The sequence below is a fragment of the Apium graveolens genome, chromosome 6 (assembly GCF_009905375.1).
Source record: "Apium graveolens cultivar Ventura chromosome 6, ASM990537v1, whole genome shotgun sequence".
NCBI lineage: Eukaryota > Viridiplantae > Streptophyta > Magnoliopsida > Apiales > Apiaceae > Apium > Apium graveolens.
This window is the reverse complement of record NC_133652.1, coordinates 54,585,143-54,591,493: the sequence shown is the minus strand read 5'-3', so window position 1 is coordinate 54,591,493 and position 6,351 is coordinate 54,585,143.

The following is a 6,351-nucleotide window of genomic DNA, read 5'->3' as shown; positions in this document are numbered from 1 at the left end:
GATCCGGTCCAAATTTCACTTTTTAAAAAAATATCAGGTTAAGTCGTGATTCCCTGACCAAAATTAATTGTGTTATTCACTAACAATCAACTTAGGTTAATTTATAATAACATATTATGTGATCAAAGAAAATTTCAATTACTAAATTTTAAAATTGAATTTATGATTGATTTAAGTTGCAAACTTTAATGACGATCTGGTCCAAATCTCACTTTTTTTAAGAAAATCGGGTTAAGTCCTGATTCCCCTGACCAAAATTAATTGTGTTATTCACTAACAATCAACTAAGGTTAATTTGTAGAGGGGGTTGTTTACAAAATAAAAATTTCACAATATTTTTTATTTGAGAAATAAAACTGAACATAGATATTCAAAATATTCAGATGATTTGTTTTTTGACTTGCCACATGAGGTTTATATTGAAGAAATGATATGTTATGATTACAAAGTAATCTTACAGTTGCAGTTTACATTGTTTCACTCAGAGGACCTCTCCATCTTTAGCTCTATGAAAAATTTAAAACATATTTCCTAAGTGAAACATATGCTACAAGTTGGTTTACCAAGTTATAATGGTTGCTAAATAATACATAACACAGTCTTCGAGTCCGATCAAGATTGCGTATCCATTCTTTACCGTGAGACTTAACAAATGAGGCTCGAATTTATATTGATATATTTCTTTGAATATCCCTCCAATTTGTCATGCATAAAAATCGAATGTTTCTTTTTCTTCAGAATTCAAGGTCACATGCAAAGTTTGTCTTTACTTCCATTTTTTTACTGAGATTCTCATAAGTGCATGTGTTGTATTAGACTCAAGATTTAACCAATGTCATGTCACTATCACCAGCTATTTCAGTTTTTTTATTCGTTGACACCAATTGGACATTTGGATTAATTGTTGATGTAGTTGTAGTTAGTCGTTGATGTTGTAGCTTCATTTAGCACTTGATAACTCACTTTACTTAATCAGAATTACATGACATTGAGTATTTACAATTAGCCACACTATTCTAAATTATTCATTGGGTCAACATGACTTCTGAATGAATAACAGTATTATTATCTATAATAAGAATCACACAAAAAATATTACAAAAACCTCATTTGTTGACGGGCTACTACTTCAACGGTTATCCTTTAGGATGGCTAGCCATTGAAAACTACAATTTGTCTTAATATAATTATGCCATATGAATTGCTTATCATCAAGATTCGGGTTTGATTACTAACAAACTGAAACCTATCGGCCGAAATATAGTCAATTTGGGTAGTCAATAGGCCCATCATGGGCCGCCAAAATATCATAATTTTGTTGTGCAATTAGTAATAGTACTTTTATCTTATAAACTGTATTGAAGTCTTAAATCTCCCCTGATGTGAGATAGACTCCCTCCCCCACTAAAACTTTTACGTCATCGTTAGGCTTGAAAAAATAGTCCTTATATATGATCCAAAGTGTATCTCTCTAACCATTGTGATGTAACACCGCTTGATTTCATATCAGCACCTCTAGACCTTTATCCAATGTGAGATAATATCACCAACTATCATGTCACAACCTCTGATAAATTCATGCATGAATTTTTCAAAAATTGGGCCAAGTCTTGATTTCAAGTCCTAATCAGTAATTACTATAATATCCCTCGCTTATTTTATGTGCAGAGTTGACAACATGTTAACATTAAATATATACACGTTAATTAAGACATAACACATTAAACACATCTCTCACTTATTTAATATGCAGAGTTGACAATGTGCTAACATTTTAAATAGATACACGTTAATTAAGACATAACACATTAAACACATACAGTTAACATATTAAACACATACATGTTCCTGTTTTTCTAGTTACAGTGAATAAATGACTTATCAATTCACCTTCATTTTATATAAATATAAATGACTCCTATTATTTTCTTTGGCGTAATATGAGAGGTAAGAATAATTTTTTTTTTAAATTTTCCTATCATATTTCCATTAGTATATATAATCTAATCAGTGAATAACAGATGTACGGGGGTAGCTTGAGTTAAAAAACTTCATAAGCTTAAACATAAGGTAATTAAATCTTTGTTTCTAACCTTTTTTAATACCATATGTGTGATGCCCTCAAACTCGAGGTTAGGAATGAGGACCCACAATACCACTATACCAATATAATAACAACAGAAATATAATAAACCCCGAAATGAACATGATCTAACAGGATAAAGTATGAGACAAGATTACAACTATCAACCAGAATAATATTATTACAACCCAAAATATAATTAAAACCAAATTATCTGTTTCCGAATTGGAATCGATAGATAACCCAAAAGTATCTGATTCAGCTAATACATTTCCCACCATCTTATTGTCGCTTGCTCACACAACATCTACCTGATCTGCCATCTGAAATCCCACAACACGGTAGGGACAGCCAGGAATGCTCTTGCGAGCGGTGCGCCTAAGTCTGGCCATCTTCTTACTTAACTGTCATGGTTAGATCAAAGCAAATAAATGAGCAAAAGAAGCTCAGCAAGTAACTATATAAACAGTTCTAAATTTCAACATAAGTAACAACATTTGAGGCATTCTATCTCAAAATTAAAAACCAAATAGGTGGTAGCTTTCTATCAATTTCTGGGAAGGGTGGGTTCCAAGGAAAGGTTTCAAAGCTTTTAGGATTCAAGCTGGTATAACCAATGATTCTCAAGATCAAACAATATGGTTCTAGGAGAGTTTCACACTTTGAGAGATTAATCGCTCTAAGCTATGAGCATTAATTATAAAAGTATAGTGGCAGGGTTCTCAACAAAATTCTCAAGACATTAAAGGAGATTCAATTCAAACTATTCAATTTCAAATTAAAGAAAAGGATAACGCTTATTGCAATATTTATAAAACTTTTACTTTCATTACTTAATAACAAAGAACTCTTGATTGGAATATCCATCTTTTAAATATAATAAGGGTGATCAGCCCGTACTGACCTTCATCCGGTCATTAAGGTACTTATGACATTATTTTAGCCTTATATTGGACTATCCCCGCTAATCTCTTACGTGACTGGACTAATCCTACTAGTCTCTTACATCTCTATCCAATCCATCAGGAATTCATTTGAAAAACCTTTATGTTGGAAGTATAGAAGATTTGACTAAGTTCATTTTAACATTACCAAATATGTGAAATCATTTGGACTCAATCAAGTCGAAAGTCATTCTTAAGTTCATTTCGAAAATTCAAGGAAAGTGAACAAATCGAAAGTAAACAAAGATCGCAAGTCAAGGATAGTGATCAAATGTTAAACAAAATAAACGAGGTCGTGATCAAAATAGTTCCAAAGAATAACACATAAGCATGGCACAATGATTATCAAAGGAATCTAGGTTAACAAGATTTGATATATGAAAGGTTCGTTATGACACTTTTTAGGGTCAAAGGATCATAGGTTAACAAAGTACGAGAGCAGGGTATAAGCAATTGGAACAAGGGACTACTATTATGGTTTATCACGAAGATCAATAACGAGTTTATCGCAAGGATCAATAACAGGGTTATCACAAGGATCAATAACAATTCTATGAATACTCTTTATTCTATCAGTGCATATCATCAACAATCTCTCAATAAGCAATTCATAATAGAAGGCAGAGTTACTTACCTAAAAAAGCTTTCCTATTTTACGGAACTTGAGCTACTGCCACCTAGGACTTCTTTCCCTTTTTCAGCCTGAATGTCTCCACTTTCCAAATCTACAATTCTAATATAAACCCTAATTAGAAACTTGATCGATTCCGGACGTTTCTCAGAACGTCAAACTTCTACCCCAAACGCAATATTCGCTTATCTTATATACACATGCATAACACGTAGCACATAATATGATATACCTTTATACTCTCTATATCACCGACTATCTCGATATTTTACACTTAGTAAATAATCATAAATTCATATAATCCGACACCAAATCAAATCGAATATATACCTTATATAAACCTATTCACCTTATTTTCGAGAATCGGGCATGACATACTTATAATTTTGCTTACCCTTCTAATACAATCAACCACAATAATCAAAATCGAGTATCCTCAACACTTATCACGTAACATACAATTTCGTTTTATATAATTCCAACTAACGACTTCACATACCATATCGAAACTATGACATGTAACTCCTTTTTCATAGATTATTACTCTATTCTTCACTTAACCAATGTGCAACCATTAAAATCAACATGCATGATCATGAATCAAGAAACGAACTTAATTCGAATCAAAACTAATGAATAAAAGTCATACCAATCGAATTTATCAAATAATTCGAACCAAATACTTTTAAAACCGAAAGTTTCCTTCATGTTTTTCATACCAAAAAATGACATGCATCAACCTTTTTAGTATTCAATCACTAAACCTCGAACCAAATATCAAATTCAAATCATTCCCAAGAAATTAAATCTTAAAACCTTAGAAAAACCTTAAACACACACATGCATGTAAGGATACAAGTTTAAAACAAAGTGTTTGTGAAATTTTCGGACTCAAGTAACATCATTGTCCCCGTAGGCTCACCGCCGACGGCGGCAAAACACGGTAGTGCCCCGTTTCGGGGTTTCCAACCGAAACTCCACCAATAACTTGTTTTTAATCATCAATTACTCACATAATCATAGTAACATCAACAAAATTGTGATTCAATTGATTATAACCCAAAACCGAACAAAACCCGAAGGTGGGTTTCAAAGAAATCGAAAAATCAACCACATACAACCATGTATAGACATAGAGGAAGCAAAAGCCATCACAATGATGGTCTCGAAATCGAAAACCACCCACACATGGTGGTGAACGGAGAGGAGAGAGATTTTACTGAGATGAGAGATAGAGTAGAGAGAGTTCGAGAGAAAGAGTGAGAGACACGTGGAAAGAAAAAGAAAAAGAGGGGAGGAGAGTATATATACACATGGCAATGGTAAAATGGTAATTTGGCAATTTAAATTTCTGATTTTTCAAGTAAAAACAATTTGTAAATTGTTAAATAAACAACAAACAAGGAATTTAATGGCGAAACTTATTTTTAAAATAAGATTCATGAAAATATCTATCCGTTGATATTTTTAGATTAATATTTAAGCGAACAGTTTACTTTTTATAGATTTTACAAATAAATCCCCAATATTAGAAATAAACTCCGAAAAATCACTTAAAAATATCAAAACATCGAATTAAATCCAACTATCATTTTCAAAAGGTGTCTGGGATTATTCTATAGTTTATAAAATAAATTTTGCACCTTGATCATATTTTAATAATTTTATAATAATGTATAGAGATCAAATAATACTTATTTTAATCAAATAAATCTTCTGAAAAATATTTTAAAACTTGGGAATCACAGATTCACACACGTAACTTTAAAACAACATATATTCAGTCAATAACATCAAACATATTTCACATTGGTATGCTCAAACACATTAATAGGGCTGAGCAAAACCGAACTGAAATTGAAAAATCGAACCGAACCGGTAAAATTCGGTTCGGTTTGGTTTAAGTTTTTTTTGAAAATTTGGGTTATTTCGGTTTTAACCGAAATAAAATTGGTTCGGTTCGCTTTTTTAAAATATTAATTCAGTTTTAACCGAATTAACCGAATAGTATAAATATATATATTTGAATTATATTATATATATAATATATTATAGATAATTTTAGATACAGACTATACTTGTGATTGTGAGCCGTGACTAACAGCTAGGGAGGGATCCTAATTCGGTAATTCCTAAATTCCTAACCTAAGTCCTAATTACCTAAATCTTAATTCACAAAATCTGTTGCGCGCAAAATCCGTACTCTGTACTTCTGTAGTTTCATATGCCCCCATTTTTTTTAAACTGGAACCTGAGTCTGTAGTTTCAGTCTGTCTGCTTAGTCCCTCATCCCCCTGTTTGCTTGAGTAAAAACCATTTCATATGATGGTTGTAACTTTTAATGAAAACATATGGCTATAAGCCTGTAACTTTTATTTTGTAAACTGAAATTTGATGATTGTGCTGCTGCTGTGAATCATATATTCATATGATGTTTAATCCGATTTGCATCTCAAATCTTAAAATTATTTTGTGTTTCTTTTTTTATTCGGTCGTGTATATGGTCTCTAATAGTCTAATTTATCTTGTTTTTTTAAAAAAAATGTACAACTTCATTTATATTTTTGCAGAAACATAATTTTTTAAATATTTCGGTTAACCAAACCGAACCGAATAAACCAAAATATTTCAGTTCGATTTTCGGTTCGGTTTATACAAAATTTTGGTTCGGTTTGGTCATGAAAAAATCATCA